This window comes from Arachis stenosperma, chromosome 5 (assembly GCF_014773155.1).
Source record: "Arachis stenosperma cultivar V10309 chromosome 5, arast.V10309.gnm1.PFL2, whole genome shotgun sequence".
Classification (NCBI taxonomy): domain Eukaryota; kingdom Viridiplantae; phylum Streptophyta; class Magnoliopsida; order Fabales; family Fabaceae; genus Arachis; species Arachis stenosperma.
In genome coordinates this window covers 27,641,605-27,661,584 of record NC_080381.1, presented here as the reverse complement: position 1 = coordinate 27,661,584, position 19,980 = coordinate 27,641,605, and the positions used below count along the sequence as shown (strand labels likewise).

At 42.8% G+C, this 19,980-nt stretch overlaps 1 non-coding gene across 1 annotated transcript; it reads left to right on the top strand.

The window, feature by feature from the left end:
* Positions 1–17,526: 17,526 nt before the first annotated feature.
* Positions 17,527–17,634, top strand: LOC130984645 (small nucleolar RNA R71). Its single transcript, XR_009088563.1, has one exon. It is a non-coding gene; the product is annotated as a small nucleolar RNA R71 (small nucleolar RNA).
* The last annotated feature ends 2,346 nt before the right edge of the window (positions 17,635–19,980 follow it).

Below are 19,980 nucleotides of genomic sequence, written 5' to 3'. Positions count from 1 at the left end.
ATCAATATACTTAACTAGGAGAATCAATAACACTATCTGAGTTCTGAATTCTTATAGATGCCAATCATTCTGAACTTCAAAGGATAGGGTGAGATGCCAAAACTGTTCGGAGGCAAAAAGCAACTAGTCCCGCTCATCTAATTGGAGCTATGTTTCTTTGATATTTTGGAATCTATAGTATATTCTCTTCTTTTTATCCTATTTTGATTTTCAGTTGCTTGGGGACAAGCAACAATTTAAGTTTGGTGTTGTGATGAGCGGATAATTTGTATGCTTTTTGGCATTGTTTTTAGTATGTTTTCAGTATCTTTTAGTTAGTTTTTAGTATATTTTTATTAGTTTTTAATTAAAATTCACTTTTCTGGACTTTACTATGAGTTTGTGTGTTTTCTGTGATTTCAGGTATTTCTGACTGAAATTGAGGGTTCTGAGCAAAAATCTGATCCAGAGACTGAAAAGGACTGCAGATGCTGTTGGATTCTGACCTCCCTGCACTCGAAGTGGATTTTCTGGAGCTACAGAAGCCCAATTGGCGCGCTCTTAACGGCATTGGAAAGTAGACATCCTGGGCTTTCTAGCAATATATAATAGTCCATACTTTGTCCAAGATTTGATGGCCCAAACCCGCATAGCAATCCGGCCTCAGAAATTCCAGCGTTAAACGCCGGAACTGGAATAAAAGTTGGAGTTAAACGCCCAAACTGGCATGAGAACTGGCGTTTAACTCCAGAAAAGGTCTCTACACGAATTTCCTTCATTGCTCAGCCCAAGCACACACCAAGTGGGCCAGGAAGTGGATTTTTCTGTCATTTACTCATTTCTGTAAACCTTAGGATACTAGTTTACTACTTATAGGACCTTTTTACATTGTAATCAGTACCTTATGACCTCATAACATTTTGTACACGTTTCTTTCCACAGTATGAGCCTCTAAACCCCATGGTTGGGGGTGAGGAGCTCTGCTGTGTCTTGATGGATTAATGCAATTACTACTGTTTCCTATTCAGTCATGCTTGCTTCCATTCTAAGATAACACTTGTTCTTAATCCGGATGAATGTGATGATCCGTGACAATCATCATCATTCTCAACCATGAACACGTGCCTAACAACCACCTCTGTTCTATCTTAGATTGAGTAGTTATCTCTTGGGTTCTTTAATCGGAATCTTCGTGGTATAGGCAGGACCTGATGGCAGCATTCAAGAGAATCCGGAAGGTCTAAACCTTGTCTGTGGTATTCTGAGTAGGATTCAATGATTGAATGACTGTGACGTGCTTCAAACCTGTAACCTACTGGCGTTAGTGACAGACACAAAGAGTGATTCTATTCCGGTAGGGGAGGGAACCAAACCGGTGATTGGCAGCACTGTGACAGAGTGTGTGCATTAGCTTTCACTGCGCGGATGGGAGGTAGCTGCTGACAACAGTGAGACCCTACACGAGCTTGCCATGGAAGGAGACATGCGTGTTTGATGAAGAAGACAGTAGGAAAGCAGAGATTCGGAAGATGGAGCATCTCCAAACCTCAACCCATTCTCCATTACTGCAGTACAAGTAACCATTACATGTTCTTTTGCTTCTTACAATCAATCCTGATAATTTCTGATATCCTGACTAAGATTTACAAAGATAACCATAGCTTGCTTCAAGCCGACAATCTCCGTGGGATCGACCCTTGCTCACGCAAGGTATTACTTGGACGACCCAGTGCACTTGCTGGTTAGTTGTGCGGGATTGCAAAAGTGTTATTGCAATTTCGTGCACCAGTGCACGAAATTGTGATCAATACTTTTCAAAACACAAACAATCCCTAGTAATGGCTCCAAAGACTTGGTGCTCAATACCATGGCATAAACACAACTTCGCACAACTAACCAGCAAGTGCACTGGGTCGTCCAAGTAATAAACCTTACGCGAGTAAGGGTCGATCCCACGGAGATTGGTGGTATGAAGCAAGCTATGGTCATCTTGTAAATCTCAGTCAGGCAGACTCAAATGGGTATGGTGATGAACGAAAATAACATAAAAGATAAAGATAGGGATACTTATGTATATCATTGGTGTAAGAGCTTCAGACAGGCGTATGAAGATGCCTTCCCTTCCGTCTCTCTGCTTTCCTACTGTCTTCATCCAATCCTTCTTACTCCTTTCTATGGCAAGCTCGTGTAGGGTTTCACCGTTGTCAATGGCTACCTCCCATCCTCTCAGTGAAAATACGTCCCTGATGCTCTGTCACAGCATAGGCTAATCATCTGTCGGTTCTCGGTCCGGCCGGAATAGAATCCAGTGATTCTTTTGCGTCTGTCACTAACGCCCCGCCTTTCGGAGTTTGAAGCACGTCACAGTCATTCAATCATTGAATCCTACTCAGAATACCACAGACAAGGTTAGACCTTCCGGATTCTCTTGAATGCCGCCATCAGTTCTTGCCTATACCACGAAGACTCTGATCTCACGGAATGGCTGGCTCGTTTGTCAGTCGAGCACTCGGTTGTCAGGCGATCAACCATGCATCATGCAATCAGAAATCCAAGAGATATTCACCAAGCCTCGAATGCTTGTAGAACAAGAATGGTTGTCAGTCACCTTGTTCATAGGTGAGAATGATGATGAGTGTCAATCATCACCTTCATCAAGTTGAATAACAAGTGATATCTTGGACAAAGAACAAGCGGAATTGAATAGAAGAACAATAGTAATTGCATTAATACTCGAGGTACAGCAGAGCTCCACACCTTAATCTATGGTGTGTAGAAACTCCACCGTTGAAAATACATAAGAACAAGGTCTAGGCATGGCCGAATGGCCAGCCTCCCAAAGTGATCAAAAGATCTAAAGAAAAGGTTCCAGAGATCAGAAGATCTCAAATACAATAGTAAAAGGTCCTACTTATAGAAAACTAGTAGCCTAAGGTGTACAAAGATGAGTAAATGACATAGAAATCCACTTCCGGGCCCACTTGGTGTGTGCTTGGGCTGAGCAATGAAGCATTTTCGTGTAGAGACTTGACTTGGAGTTAAACGCCAGCTTTTATGCCAGTTTGGGCGTTTAACTCCCAATCAGGTGCCAGTTCCAGCGTTTAACGCTGGAATTTCTGTAGGTGACTTTGAACGCCGGTTTGGGCCATCAAATCTTGGGCAAAGTATGGACTATCATATATTGCTGGAAAGCCCAAAATGTCTACTTTCCAACGCCGTTGAGAGCGCGCCAATTGGGCTTCTGTAGCTCCAGAAAATCCACTTCGAGTGCAGGGAGGTCAGAATCCAACAGCATCTGCAGTCCTTTTCAGTCTCTGGATCAGATTTTTGCTCAGGTCCCTCAATTTCAGCCAGAAAATACCTGAAATCACAGAAAAACACACAAACTCATAGTGAAATCCAGAAAAGTGAATTTTAATTAAAAACTAATAAAAATATACTAAAAACTATCTAGATCATACTAAAAACATACTAAAAACAATGCCAAAAAGCATACAAATTATCCGCTCATCATGGGCTTTTGAACTTTTTATTTTGTAAAGCATGCTTCTGACTTTGGTACTTCTCTAGTTGCTTTGCTTTAGCAACTTTATTTTCGTTTAAACAAAATAGTCTTCGAACTCTTGGGCTTGACTCTGATGGCTTCTTGAGTTTGTTCATTACTGCGACTTGTGTTTGGATTGGACCTTTTTTGCTTTATGTTTGTAGCCCGACATCTATTAAGTCTGAATCCACCTTGTGTGTTGGTCTTCTTTCTTTGTCCCGAAGTTATCTTTAGCAATCCATTTCGGTTGAACTTTTGGTGAGGTCTCTATTAGGATTTGCTTTTTGAGGTTTTCGGGTGGCCATCATGTCGAGCTTTTTATGAGTTATTTCTGTAATTCTCTTTCCTGGACCTTGTTCAAGTCTCTTTCAGGGATTACTTTATAACTCTTTGTCGTTTGTGCCGACTTCGTCATGTCGGGTTCTTCTGTGTTATTTCTGTAGCTTTATCTTTTCGGGCCGACTTTGTCACGTTGGGCCCTGTCGAGTTTACTTGATAATCCTCTTTTTTGGACCTTGTTTTAGGTCTCTTTCAGGGATTATCTTTTGTAACTTTATCTTTTTGGGCTGACTTTGTCACGTTAGGCCCTGTCGAGTTACTTGATAATCCTCTTTTTTGGACCTTGTTTTAGGTCTCTTTCAAGGATTATCTTTTGTAACTTTTTGTAGGAGTTCGACTTCGCCATGTCGGGCTCTTCGAAGTTATAGTAATCCTTTTTTATAGGGCTGGCCAGGCCTCTTTCCAGGGCTTTACTTATAACTTGGGTTGTTGTGGCTGGTCCGACTCTTTGTGCTGGCCAATCTTTAAGTTATTTTATAGCAATCCATTTTATTAGGTCCTCGTCAGGTCCTTTCTATGGATCACTGGTGCGCGAAATCGTGATCACTACAACTTCGCACAACTAACCAGCAAGTGCACTGGGTCGTCCAAGTAATAAACCTTACGCGAGTAAGGGTCGATCCCACGGAGATTGTTGGTATGAAGCAAGCTATGGTCACCTTGTAAATCTTAGTCAGGCAGACTCAAATGGGTATAGATGATGAATAAAACATAAAGATAAAGATAGAGATACTTATGTATTTCATTGGTAGGAATTTTAGATAAGCGTATGAAGATGCTTGGTCCCTTCCGTCTCTCTGCTTTCCTACTGTCTTCATCCAATCCTTTTTACTCCTTTCCATGGCAAGCTTATGCAAGGGTTTCACCGTTGTCAGTGGCTACCTCCCATCCTCTCAGTGGAAATGTTCAACGCACCCTGTCACGACACGGCTATCCAGCTGTCGGTTCTCGATCGGGCCGGAATAGAATCTAGTGATTCTTTTGCGTCTGTCACTAACGCCCCGCCCTCAGGAGTTTGAAGCACGTCACAGTCATCCAATCATTGAATCCTTCTCAGAATACCACAGACAAGGTTAGACCTTCCGGATTCTCTTGAATGCCGCCATCAGTTCTTGCCTATACCACGAAGACTCTGATCTCACGGAATGGCTGGCTTGTTTGACAGGCGAGCACTCGGTTGTCAGGCGATCAACCATGCATCGTGTATCAGGAATCCAAGAGATATTCACCCAATCTAAGGTAGAACGGAGGTGGTTGTCAGTCACACGTTCATAGGTGAGAATGATGATGAGTGTCACGGATCATCACATTCATCAAGTTGAAGAACAAGTGATATCTTGGACAAAGAACAAGCGGAATTGAATAGAAGAACAATAGTAATTGCATTAATACTCGAGGTACAGCAGAGCTCCACACCTTAATCTATGGTGTGTAGAAACTCCACCGTTGAAAATACATAAGAACAAGGTCTAGGCATGGCCGTGAGACCAGCCTCCCAAAGAGGGTTCAATCATAAAAACATGATCAAAAGCTCCTAAGATTGAAAGATGAAAATACAATAGTAAAAGGTCCTACTTATAGGGAACTAGTAGCCTAAGGATTACAAAGATGAGTAAATGACATAAAAATTTACTTCCGGGCCCACTTGTGTGTGCTTGGGCTGAGCAATGAAGCATTTTTCGTGTAGAGACTCTTCTTGGAGTTAAACGCCAGCTTTGGTGCCAGTTTGGGCGTTTAACTCCCATTCTTGTGCCAGTTCCGGCGTTTAACGCTGGGAATTCTAAGGGTGACTTTGAACGCCGGTTTGGGCCATCAAATCTTGGGCAAAATATGGACTATCACATATTGCTGGAAAGCCCAGGATGTCTACTTTCCAACGCCGTTAAGAGCGCGCCAATTGGGCTTCTGTAGCTCCAGAAAATCCACTTCGAGTGCAGGGAGGTCAGAATCCAACAGCATCTGCAATCCTTTTCAGTCTCTGAATCAGATTTTTGCTCAGGTCCCTCAATTTCAGCCAGAAAATACCTGAAATCACAGAAAAACACACAAAATCATAGTAAAGTCCAGAAAAGTGAATTTTAACTAAAAAATAATAAAAATATACTAAAAACTCAACTAAATATACTAAAAACATACTAAAAACAATGCCAAAAAGCGTACAAATTATCCGCTCATCACAACACCAAACTTAAATTGTTGCTTGTCCCCAAGCAACTGAAAATCAAATAAGATAAAAAGAAGAGAATATGCAATGAATTCCAAAAACATCTATGAAGATCAGTATTAATTAGATGAGCGGGGCTTTTAGCTTTTTGCATCTGAACAGTTTTGGCATCTCACTCTATCCTTTGAAACTCAGAATGATTGGCTTCTTTAGGAACTCAGAATCCAGATAGTGTCATTGATTCTCCTAGTTAAGTATGATGATTCTTGAACACAGCTACTTATTGAGTCTTGGCTGTGGCCCAAAGCACTCTGTCTTCCAGTATTACCACCGGATACACACATGCCACAGACACATAATTGGGTGAACCTTTTCAGATTGTGACTCAGCTTTGCTAGAGTCCCCAATTAGAGGTGTCCAGGGTTCTTAAGAACACTCTTTTTGCCTTGGATCACAACTTTATTTCTTTCTTTTTCTTTCTTTTTTTTTCTTTCTTTTTCTCTCCCTTTTTTTTTCGTTTTTCTCCTTCTTTTTTTTTGTATTCACTGCTTTTTCTTGTTTCAAGAATCATTTTTATGATTTTTCAGATCCTCAGTAACATGTCTCCTTTTTCATCATTCTTTCAAGAGCCAACAACTTTAACATTCATGAACAACAAATTCAAAAGACATATGCACTGTTTAAGCATACATTCAGAAAACAAAAATATTGCCACCACATCAAAATAATTAATCTGTTATAAAATTCAAAATTCATGCAATTCTTCTCTTTTTCAATTAAGAACATTTTTAATTTAAGAAAGGTGATGGATTCATAGGACATTCATAACTTTTAGGCATAGACACTAATGATCACAAGACACAAACATAGATAAACATAAGCACTAAAATTCGAAAAACAGGAAAATAAAGAACAAGGAGATTAAAGAACGGGTCCACCTTAGTGATGGCGGCTTGTTCTTCCTCTTGAAGGTCTTATGGAGTGCTTGAGCTCCTCAATGTCTCTTCCTTGTCTTTGTTGCTCCTCTCTCATGATTCTTTGATCTTCTCTAATTTCATGGAGGAGAATGGAGTGTTCTTGGTGCTCCACCCTTAGTTGTCCCATGTTGGAACTCAATTCTCCTAGGGAGGTGTTAATTTGCTCCCAATAGTCTTGTGGAGGAAAGTGCATCCCTTGAGGCATCTCAGGGATCTCATGATGAGAGGGGTCTCTTGTTTGCTCCATCCTTTTCTTAGTGATGGGCTTGTCCTCATCAATGAGGATGTCTCCCTCTATGTCAACTCCTACTGAATAACAGAGGTGACAAATGAGATGAGGAAAGGCTAACCTTGCCAAGGTAGAGGACTTGTCCGCCACCTTATAGAGTTCTTGGGCTATAACCTCATGAACTTCTACTTCTTCTCCAATCATGATGCTATGAATCATGATGGCCCGGTCTAGAGTAACTTCGGACCGGTTGCTAGTGGGAATGATTGAACGTTGGATAAACTCCAACCATCCTCTAGCCACGGGCTTGAGGTCATGCCTTCTCAATTGAACCGGCTTCCCTCTTGAATCTCTCTTCCATTGGGCGCCCTCTTCACAAATGTCAGTGAGGACTTGGTCCAACCTTTGATCAAAGTTGACCCTTCTTGTGTAAGGATGTTCATCTCCTTGCATCATAGGCAAGTTGAATGCCAACCTTACATTTTCCGGACTAAAATCCAAGTATTTCCCCCGAACCATAGTAAGCCAATTCTTTGGATCCGGGTTCACACTTTGATCATGGTTCTTGGTGATCCATGCATTGGCATAGAACTCTTGAACCATTAAGATTCCGACTTGTTGAATGGGGTTGGTAAGAACTTCCCAACCTCTTCTTCGGATCTCATGTCGGATCTCTGGATATTCACTCTTTTTGAGTGAAAAAGGGACCTCGAGGATCACCTTCTTCAAGGCCACAACTTCATAGAAGTGGTCTTGATGCACCCTTGAGATGAATCTTTCCATCTCCCATGACTCGGAGGTGGAAGCTTTTGCCTTCCCTTTCCTCTTTCTAGAGGTTTCTCCAGCCTTGGATGCCATAAATGGTTATGGAAAAACAAAAAGCAATGCTTTTACCACACCAAACTTAAAAGGTTTGCTCGTCCTCGAGCAAAAGAAGAAAGAAGAGAGTAGAAGAAGAAGAAATGAGGAAGAAGGGAATGGCTTTGTGTTCGGCCAAAGAAGGGGAGAAGTGGTGTTTAGGTTGTGTGAAAATGAAGGAGTGAAGAAGGGTTTATATAGGAGAGGGGGGCTCATGGTTCGGTTATGTATGGGTGGGTTTGGGAGGGAAAGTGGTTTGAATTTGAAGGGTGAGGTAGGTGGGGTTTTATGAAGGATGGATGTGAGTGGTGAAGAGAAGATGGGATTTAATAGGTGAAGGGTTTTTGGGAAAGAGGTATTGAAGTGATTGGTGAATGGGTGAAGAAGAAAGAGGGTGGTGGGTTGGTGGGGATCCTGTGTGGTCCACAAATCCTGAGGTGTCAAGGAAAAGTCATCCCTGCACCAAATGGCATGCAAAAATGCGTTTTGAGCCAATTCTGGCGTTAAACGCCGGGCTGGTGCCCATTTCTGGCGTTTAACGCCAGGTTCTTGCCCTTTCCTGGCGTTTAACGCCAGTCTGGTGCCCCTTTCTGGCGTTAAACGCCCAGAATGGTGCCAGACTGGGCGTTAAACGCCCACCTGCTAGCCTTACTGGCATTTAGACGCCAGTAGGTTCTTCCTCCAGGGTGTGCTATTTTTCTTCCTATTTTTCATTCTGTTTTTGCTTTTTCAATTGATTTTTTGACTTCTTATGATCATCAACCTACAAAAAACATAAAATAACAAAAGAAAATAGATAAAATATAACATTGGGTTGCCTCCCAACAAGCGCTTCTTTAATGTCAGTAGCTTGACAGAGGGCTCTCATGGAGCCTCACAGATACTCAGAGCAATGTTGGAACCTCCCAACACCAAACTTAGAGTTTGAATGTGGGGGTTCAACACCAAACTTAGAGTTTGGTTGTGGCCTCCCAACACCAAACTTAGAGTTTGACTGTGGGGGCTCTGTTTGACTCTGATTTGAGAGAAGCTCTTCATGCTTCCTCTCCATGGTGACAGAGGGGTATCCTTGAGCCTTAAACACAAAGGATTCTTCATTCACTTGAATGATCAGTTCACCTCCATCAACATCAATCACAGCCTTTGCTGTGGCTAGGAAGGGTATGCCAAGGATGATAGATTCATCCATGCATTTCCCAGTCTCTAGGACTATGAAATCAGTAGGGATGTAATGGTCTTCAACTTTTACCAGAACATCCTCTACAAGTCCATAAGCTTGTTTTCTTGAGTTGTCTGCCATCTCTAGTGAGATTCTTGCAGCTTGTACCTCAAAGATCCCTAGCTTCTCCATTACAGAGAGAGGCATGAGGTTTACACTTGACCCTAAGTCACACAGAGCCTTCTTGAAGGTCATGGTGCCTGTTCATACCCTGGGTCAAGATGTCCGACCTGGGATGTTTAGCAACAAGCCAACCGACCTCTTCAGGTCAGGCTATCCGACCTCTTGTTAAAGAGCTCGGCCAATATCCGACCTCTTCTTAAAGAGCTCGGCCAATATCCGACCTCTTCTTAAAGAGCTCGGCCAATATCCGACCTCTTCTCAAAGAGCTTGGCCAAAACGCCACAGAGGCCCAAAAAGGCCCAAACGAAGGAACACAGCCCAATCCAAAGGCAGCCGAAAGATAAAGGCGGTTCCGTTGAAGATACGCTGACCTCACCCAAAGATAAGATAAGAGAAGATAAGATAACTAACTTATCTTATCTAAGAAGGTCACTTCTCACCATTATAAATACACTGGAGTACCCAGGTATAACTCATACTCTGATTCTACATAAAACCTGTTTAATACCCATGCTAACTTAAGCATCGGAGTCTCTTGCAGGTACCCCCCACCCTCCGGTGACGAAGGATCAGCAGTGCAACCAGTCCAACAAGTCGGACGCGGCAGCTCTGGCCACCATCAACAAGTCGGACACAACAGCTCCGACCAGCACAGAAGATCTCATCCGAGATCGACCTACAGTTTCAGGTTACCCTCGGAACATTGGCGCCGTTGCCGGGGAACCTGGAAGTCATCCCATCACCATGGCGGACAACCATGACAACGACCATGATTCAGATCTAGAGGATAGAACACCGCATAAAGACGCGGATACTACACCAAAAGATACTCTTCAACCCACCAAAGGCAAGAATTCGCCAAAAGAGGAGGCTATGGAGGCACTTCAAGATCGCTTAAAGCAACTCGAAAAAAAGGTGGAACATCAACAAGAAGCTGAGAGAGACCTACGAAGGGAAGTTAGGTGATGCCACGAGTTAAAGAACAAGCTCCTAAAACTCGAAGCAGATCTCAAGGCCAAAACAACTCGATCCGGTCACGAAGACAGCCCCTACAAAGATCAAGACCCATTCACCAAAGATATCATGAAAGCTAAAGTCCCAAAGGACTTCAAGGCTCCCGACATGATCCCGTACGGCGGCACATTGGATCCAAGCCATCATCTCAGTAATTTCAGAAGAATGTACCTCACCGACACATCGGACGCCATTCGATGCAAAGTCTTCCCGACTACTCTAACGAAGACAGCAATATGGTGCTTCGACAGTTTGTCTCCAAGATCCATCACAAGTTTGACGACCTTGTTAAGAAGATTCCTCGCCAGGTTCTCCATCCAGAAGGATAAAGCCAAACACACTTCAAGCTTGCTGGGAATTAAACAAGGAGATCAGAAAAGCCTTCACAACTACATGGAAAGATTCAACAACGCATGCCTTGACATACAAAGTCTTCCAACAAAAGCGGCCATCATGGGACTCATCAATGGCCTAAGAGAAGGACCTCTCAGCCACTCAATATCCAAGAAGCACCCAACATCTCTGAACGAGGTACAGGAACGGGAACAGAAATACATCAACATGGAAGAGAACTCTCGACTAGGAGAAAGCTAAAAAACCGAATTCTCCTAACCCACCACGGGACAAGGATAAAGAGTCCAAGAAAAGAGAAGATCAATCGGAGAAGATCCCACCACCTCGCCCAATCAAAAGCAAAAAGGAGAAAGAGGTCGGACGAGTTGAAGGCCCACCTCATAACAAAGAATTGGGCAAGTTGAAGGTCCACCTCACACCGAAGAGGTCGGGCGAGTTGAAGGTCCACCTCACACCGAAGAGGTCGGGCGAGTTAAGGTCTACCTCACACCAAAGAGGTCGGACAAGTTGAAGGTCCACCTCACACTGAAGATGTCGGGCGAGTTTAAGCTCCACCTCACACCAAAGAGGTCGGACAAGTTGAAGGTCCACCTCACAACCAAGAGGTCGGACGAGTTGAAGGTCCACCTCATACCAAAGAGGTCGAACGAGTTAAACATCTACCTCACACCAAAGAGGTCGGACGAGTTGAACGTCCACCTCACACCAAGGAGGTCGGACGAGTTGAAAAGGACAACGGAGTACGAACAAGCCTTCCGAGATTTCAAAATTCTTGGGGCAACCACCCATCCTTTCCAGACCACGGGAAAGTGAAGAACTCATTATACCTCGCAGTGGGAAGTCAGGCAATAGCCTCAGCACTAGTCAGAGAAGACGAAAGTGGGAAACAACCCGTCTACTTCATCAGCAAAGCTTTACAAGGGACCGAACTAACCTATCAACAGATAGAAAAAGTTCGCCTACACCCTCATACTCACCTCTCGACGACTCCACCCATACTTTCAAGCTCACACTATCAGAGTTCCAACCAACCAGCCAATAAAGGGCATCCTGCAGAAAACAAACTTAGCTGGAAGAATCCTACAGAGGACAGCTCGGATAATTCGGGAGACCTTGGACAAAACCAGAGAACATCTCGGACAATTCGGGGGACTCTGGACAAAAACAGAAAATAGCTCGGACAAATCGGGGAAAATGAAGTCTGACACATAGAATGCCCGAGCTAATGCAGCCATCACCAACAACTCGAACAAACCGGAGAAAAATGAAGTCCGACACATAGAATGCCCGAGCTTATGCATTTTCAAAACCAGCCAGCACCAACAGCTCGGACAATTCGGGGATATGAGGTCCGACACATACCTTGAGAGCAGAATGCCCGAGCTGATGCATTTTCAAAACTAGCCAACCAAGGGGCAATAACAGAAGCCTCATCCGAGCTACATTACAAGACCACAACAAATCGGTCTCGAAGGCGGTATAAGGGATGTACTCAGGGTCAGCCACAGTAACACGCATTTAAACTATGAAATCCAGCTAATCGGACACGCTGTCTGGGATCTTAGTAGACATCTCAAAGACATAGGTCGACTATGGAATTACTACCAAACAACTCGGGCAAATAAGGAAACAACTCGGACAATAACAGTAAAACATAAAGTGACAGACGTGGCAGTAAAAAGGGAAACCCCAGGACTCACACAAAAGTCCAAGGGCACCCTTTGGAGGCAACAACAGAGCAAAAACCCAAATACAAAGTCAAAGCTTTACATCAAAAAGCATGCCAACTTCCACATTGCCCCACCAGAGGAGCTCATCAGTGTAACATCACCTTGGCCGTTCGCAAAGAGGGGACTCGACCTCCTCGGACTATTTTTCCAAGGATCGGGACAAGTCAAGTTCCTCATTGTAGGGGTACTTCACAAAATGGATTGAGGCAGAGCCCCTAGCTAATGCCACTGCTCAAAGAAGTCAGAAATTCTTGTACAAGAACATTATTACAAGGTTTGGGGTTTCTTACTCCATCACCACAAACAATGACACTCAATTCACGGACACAGGTTTCAAGAAAAGAGTGGCTAACTTGAAAATAAAGCACCAATTCACATCCGTAGAACACCCACAAGCCAATGGACAAGCAGAAGCTGCCAACAAAGTCATACTAGCCAGGTTAAAACGGACACTAAAGGACACAAAGGGAGCTTGGGCTAAAGAGCTCCCACAAGTCCTATGGGCATATCGGACAACTCCACACTTCACCACGGGGGAATCACCCTTTCGATTGATTTACGAAATGGAGGCAATGATCCCAGTAGAGATCGAAGAAGGATCCCCCAAGAATGATCTTCTACAATGAAGAGGTCAACTCCCAAATCCAAAGGAAAGAACTCGACCTACTTCCAAGAGTCCGAGAGAGAGCTCCGATCAAGGAAGAGGCGTTAAAACGTCAAATGGCCTCAAGATACAATCAGAAGGTAGTACAGCGAAGCTTTGCCAACAACAACCTTATCCTAATCCGAAATGATATCGGAACAACTCGACCTGGAGAAGGAAAGCTAGCACCCAACTGGAAAGGACCATACCAAGTTGTTTAGAAGAACTGGGGAAAGGTTGCTACAGACTGCCCGAACTTGAAGGGCAAGAGCTACCAAGGTCATGGCATGCCTGCAATCTAAAAAGGACGCCAGGCCGAGATCCAAAAAGATTGCCCGACCTAGAAAGGTCGGCAAGGTGAAACACCAAAATCATCGCCCGATCACGACAAAGTCGGCAAGATGAAAACCAAACTCATCGTCCGATTACAAAGCGACAAGTCGGCAAGGTGAAAAACAACTTCACCGCCCGACCACGATGAAAACCGAATTCATCATTCGATTTCGACAAAGTGAAAACAAAATTCACTGCTATACCAAGACGCATTAATCTGAAACGCAAATTTCACTGCCGGATCACGACAAGGTCGGCGGGGTGAAAACCAAATTCACCGCCCGATCATGATAAAATCCGGCAAAGATGAAACCAGAATTCATCGCCCGATTTCGACAAGGTCGGCAAAAAAGTGAAAGCAGAGTTCATCGTCCGATTATAAAGCTACAGGTCGGCAGAAAGTGAAAAACAATTTCACTGCACGACCACGATAAAGATGAGTCGTCCGATAAAGGTGAAAACGCAATTCACCCAAAGGACGAGCTAAAGATGCCAACCACTTTCTACAAATCGGCAAAGATGAACATAGAATAATGTAAGAAGTTATCGTAAGTGATCCGAAAAAGAACCTGACGAGGTCTTACGGATTGCTAAAATAGTAACTTAAAGACTGGCCGACGTTGAGAAGTCGGACCAAGTCAACCCAAGTTATCAGCAAATCCCTGAAAGAGACCTGACAAAGGTCCAAGAAAGAGGGTTACGAAATAACTTAGAAGAGATCGACATAAAGAAGTCGGTCTCCTACAACGGACAAGTTATAAAAGTAATCCCTGAAAGAGATCTGACAAAGGTCCAAGAAAGAGGATTACAAAAATAACTTGGAGAAGGGACTGACGTAAAGAAGTCGTCCCATAAACAAAAAGTTATAAAAAGTAATCCCTGAAAGAGACCTGACAGAGGTCCAATAAAGAGGATTACTAGAAATAACTTAGAAGCGACCGACATGAAGAAGTCGGCCCAAAGCTACAGCTTGGAACAACAAGAAAAAGTCGGACCAACAAAAGCTACAGCTTGGACCGACAAGAAGAAGTCGGACCAACGAAAACCACAGCTTGGACCGACAAGAAGTCGGACCAACGAAAGCTACAGCTCGTCGACACGAGAAATTGGACCAACGAAAAGCGTGCGCTAAAAGGGACATAGCTTTGCCCAAAAAGCCACGGCTCCATGACAAGGCTATCAAAATTGTTCAGACCAACTAAAAAGGTTCTACCAAAGAACACTAAAAAGTCGTCGGACAAGTTAGCCCCAAGGACCACCTCAACCAAGCAGAAAGTGGACAAAACCGGCAGTGATCAAAAGAGGTCGGACAACAAAATACCGACACTCTACAAAGATCCACAAAGGGGACAAAGACATCTCGCAACGGCCAGAGGAATGCCAGGAATGCTTTGCTAAAAGGTACAAAGTCTTGAAAAAAGACACTACTTAAAAGGCAAAAGCACAAATCAAAACGGCGCTAAAAAGTCATCCAAACAGACTATAAAAGGTTTCCCATCAGGAACTATACCTAAAAAGTTGTTGGATTATGACTAAAAAGCCCGAACAGTAAAGACAAACAAGTCGGAAGAAGGCTGAAAAGACCTCTCAACAAACTAAAAAAGGCAAATGCCAAACTCGCACAAGATAAAACTACTCAAGATCGACCAAAGTCAGGATGCTTGAGTACGACTTCCCCCAAAGAGAGCACGATCTCATGGAAAGATCGAACTCAAGCAGGGGCAAAGTCGTACAGGTCGACGTCAGCTAAGAAGAGGCGCAAGTACAATCTCAAAAAAGAACAAGCCAAAAGGTTAAGAAAAAACCTTAAGGCTCAAAAGTGCTTAGCTAAAAGGGATACAACTCCACTCAAAGAAGGCACAATCTCAAACAGGGCTACGTACGTCATCCGAGACTAAAAAGGTTCTATACAAAGAACACTAAAAAGTCATCAGACAAGTCACTAAGAGTCCGGATATCAAGCCGCAAGGATAACTTCACCAAAGCAGAGGGTTGTCAACACAAAAGCAAGGCGTGATCCAGAAGGCAAGGGTAGAAAACCCACACTACTACTCAAAAGAGGACGGACTGTGAAGTACCAAACCTCTAGAAAATCTGCAAAAGATTTCAAAACAATGAAGAATCAAAGCCAGACAGATGCTTGAGCACGACTTCCAAAGAGATCGAAGCTCTGAAAAATACGATCTCACGAAAAGATCGAACTCAAGCAGGGGCACTGTTCATACCCTGGGTCAAGATGTCTGACCTGGGATGTTTAGCAACAAGCCAACCGACCTCTTCAGGTCAGGCTATCCGACCTCTTGTTAAAGAGCTCGGCCAATATCCGACCTCTTCTTAAAGAGCTCGGCCAATATTCGACCTCTTCTTAAAGAGCTCGGCCAATATCCGACCTCTTCTTAAAGAGCTCGGCCAATATCCGACCTCTTCTCAAATAGCTTGGCCAAAACGCCACAGAGGCCCAAAAAGGCCCAAACGAAGGAACACAGCCCAATCCAAAGGCAGCCGAAAGATAAAGGCGGTTCCGTTGAAGATACGCTGACCTCACCCAAAGATAAGATAAGATAAGATAAGATAACTAACTTATCTTATCTAAGAAGGTCACTTCTCACCATTATAAATACACTGGAGCACCCAGGTATAACTCATACTCTGATTCTACATAAAACCTGTTTAATACCCATGCTAACTTAAGCATCGGAGTCTCTTGCAGGTACCCCCCACCCTCCGGTGACGAAGGATCAGCAGTGCAACCAGTCCAACAAGTCGGACGCGGCAGCTCTGGCCACCATCAACAAGTCGGACACAACAGCTCCGACCAGCACAGAAGATCTCATCCGAGATCGACCTACAGTTTCAGGTTACCCTCGGAACAGTGCCTATGGTACAAGGTATGGAAAACTTCCCAGGATCTTGTCTCTTTTGAGGTAATTTCTGCTTAGACAAGTCATCCAGTTCTTTGGTGTGCAAAGGGGGTTCATCCTCCCAAGTCTCATTACCAAATAACTTGTCATTTAGCTTCATGATTGCTCCAAGGTATTTAGCAACTTGCTCTTCAGTGACATACTCATCCTCTTCAGAGGAAGAATACTCATCAGAGCTCATGAAAGGCAGAAGTAAGTCCAATGAAATCTCTATGGTCTCATTTTGAGCCTCAGATTCCCATGGTTCCTCATTAGGGGACTTATTGGAAGTCAGTGCACGCCCATTGAGGTCTTCCTCAGTGGCGTTTACTTCCTCTCCCTCCTCTCCAAATTCGGCCATGTTGATGGCCTTGCACTCTCCTTTTGGATTTTCTTCTGTATTGCTTGGGAGAGTACTAGGAGGGAGTTCAGTAACTTTCTTGCTCAGCTGTCCCACTTGTGCCTCCAAATTCCTAATGGAGGATCTTGTTTCAGTCATAAAACTTTGAGTGGTTTTGATTAGATCAGAGACCATGGTTGCTAAGTCAGAGGTGTTCTGCTTAGAACTCTCTGTCTGTTGCTGAGAAGATGATGGAAAAGGCTTGCCATTGCTAAACCTGTTTCTTCCACCATTATTGTTGTTGAAACCTTGTTGAGGTCTCTCTTGATTCTTCCATGAGAAATTTGGATGATTTCTCCATGAAGAATTATAGGTGTTTCCATAGGGTTCTCCTAGGTAATTCACCTCTTCCATTGAAGGGTTCTCAGGATCATAAGCTTCTTCTTCAGATGAAGCATCCTTAGTACTGCTTGGTGCATTTTGCATTCCAGACAGACTTTGAGAAATCAAATTGACTTGTTGAGTCAATATCTTGTTCTGAGCCAGAATGGCATTCAGAGTATCAATCTCAAGAACTCCTTTCTTCTGACTTGTCCCATTGTTCACAGGATTCCTTTCAGAAGTGTACATGAATTGGTTATTTGCAACCATTTCAATTAGCTCTTGAGCTTCTGTAGGCGTCTTCTTCAGATGAAGAGATCCTCCAGCAGAGCTATCCAAAGACATCTTGGATAGTTCAGACAGACCATCATAGAAAATACCTATGATGCTCCATTCAGAAAGCATGTCAGAAGGACATTTTCTGATCAATTGTTTGTATCTTTCCCAAGCTTCATAGAGGGATTCTCCTTCCTTCTGTCTGAAGGTTTAGACTTCCACTCTAAGCTTACTCAATTTTTGAGGTGGAAAGAACTTTGCCAAGAAGGCATTGACTAGCTTTTCCCATGAGTCTAGGCTTTCTTTAGGTTGTGAGTCCAACCATGTCCTAGCTCTGTCTCTTACAGCAAAAGGGAATAGCATAAGTCTGTAGACCTCAGGGTCAACCCCATTAGTCTTAACAGTGTCACAGATTTGCAAGAATTCAGCTAAGAACTGATGAGGATCTTCTAATGGAAGTCCATGGAACTTGCAATTCTGTTGCATTAGAGAAACTAATTGAGGCTTAAGCTCAAAGTTGTTTGCTCCAATGGCAGGGATAGAGATGCTTCTCCCATAGAAGTCGGGAGTAGGTGCAGTAAAGTCACCCAGCACCTTCCTTGCATTGTTGGCATTGTTGTTATTTTCGGCTGCCATGGGTTCTTCTTCTTTAAAGATTTCTGTTAGGTCCTCTACAGAGAGTTGTGCCTTAGCTTCTCTTAGCTTTCGCTTCAAGGTCCTTTCAGGTTTAGGGTCAGCTTCAACAAGAATGCCTTTGTCTTTGTTCCTGCTCATATGAAAGAGAAGAGAACAAGAAAATGTGGAATTCTCTATGTCACAGTATAGAGATTCCTTGGTGTCAGAGAAGAAGAAAAATAGAAGGAAGAAGGAGAAGAATTCGAACTTAATCAGATAGAGTTCGAATTGTGCATTGAGAAAGAGTGGTACTCCATAGATAGAAGGATGTGAAAAGAGAGGAAGAAATTTTCGAAAATTAAGTGAAAGATTTTGAAAACATTTTGAAAAACTTTAATTGATTTTCGAAAACCAAGAGTGGGAAAGCAATCAAGTGATTTTTGAAAAAGATTTTGAAATTAGAAATCAAAAAGATATGATTAAAAACTGTTTTGAATAAGATGTGATTAAAAAGATATGATAAAAAAAATTATGCTTTTTAAAAAGATATGATTGAAAAGATATGATTTGAAAACAATTTAAAAAGATTTGATTTTTTTTTTAAAATTAATGACTTGCCTAACAAGAAAAGATATGATTCAAACATTAAACCTTTCTCAACAAAAAAGGCAACATACTTAAAATGTTGAATCAAATCATTAATTGATAGTAAGTATCTTTGAAAAAGGAAAGAAATTGATTTTGAAAAAGGTTTGATTGAAAAGATATGATTTGAAAAAGATTTGATTTTGAAACACTTTGAAAACTTGAAAAAAATTGATTTGAAAACAAAATCCTCCCTCTTGTGCCATCCTGGCGTTAAACGCCCAGAATGGTGCACATTCTGGCGTTTAACGCCCAATGCACTACCTTTTTGGGCGTTAAACGCCCAACCAGGCACCCTGGCTGGCGTTTAAACGCCAGTCTGTCCTTCTTCACTGGGAGTTTTGAACGCCTAGCTTTTTCTGTGTAATTCCTCTGCTGCATGTTCTGAATCTTCATTTCCCTGTACTATTGACTTGAAAATAGAACCAAGATCAAATAAACAATGCATGAAAGACACCAAACTTAAAATTAGACACTAGACTCAAACAAGAAACATAAAATATTTTTGGTTTTTATGATTTTGAAATTTTTTTTTTTTGGATTTTTTCGAAAATTATATGAAAATAGAAAATAAAGGTTTTAGAATTCTTAATTTGAATTCCAGGAATCATTGCAATGCTAGTCTAAGACTCCGGTCCAGGAATTAGACATGACTTCACAGCCAGCCAAGCTTTCAAAGAAAGCTCCGGTCCAAAACACTAGACATGGCCAATGGCCAGCCAAGCCTTAGCAGATCATTGCTCCAATAGCAAGATTGATAGAAATCAACAAGCTTTTGTGATGATAAGTTGAAACCTCGGTCCAATAAGATTAGACATGGCTTCACAGCCAGCCAGACTTCAACAGATCATCATGAAACTCTAGAACTCATTCTTAAGAACTCTGAAAAACACCTAATCTAAGCAACAAGATGAACCGTCAGTTGTCCATACACGAAACAATCCCCGGCAACGGCGCCAAAAACTTGGTGCGCGAAATCGTGATCACTACAACTTCGCACAACTAACCAGCAAGTGCACTGGGTCGTCCAAGTAATAAACCTTACGCGAGTAAGGGTCGATCCCACGGAGATTGTTGGTATGAAGCAAGCTATGGTCACCTTGTAAATCTTAGTCAGGCAGACTCAAATGGGTATAGATGATGAATAAAACATAAAGATAAAGATAGAGATACTTATGTATTTCATTGGTAGAAATTTCAGATAAGCGTATGAAGATGCTTGGTCCCTTCCGTCTCTCTGCTTTCCTACTGTCTTCATCCAATCCTTCTTACTCCTTTCCATGGCAAGCTTATGCAAGGGTTTCACCGTTGTCAGTG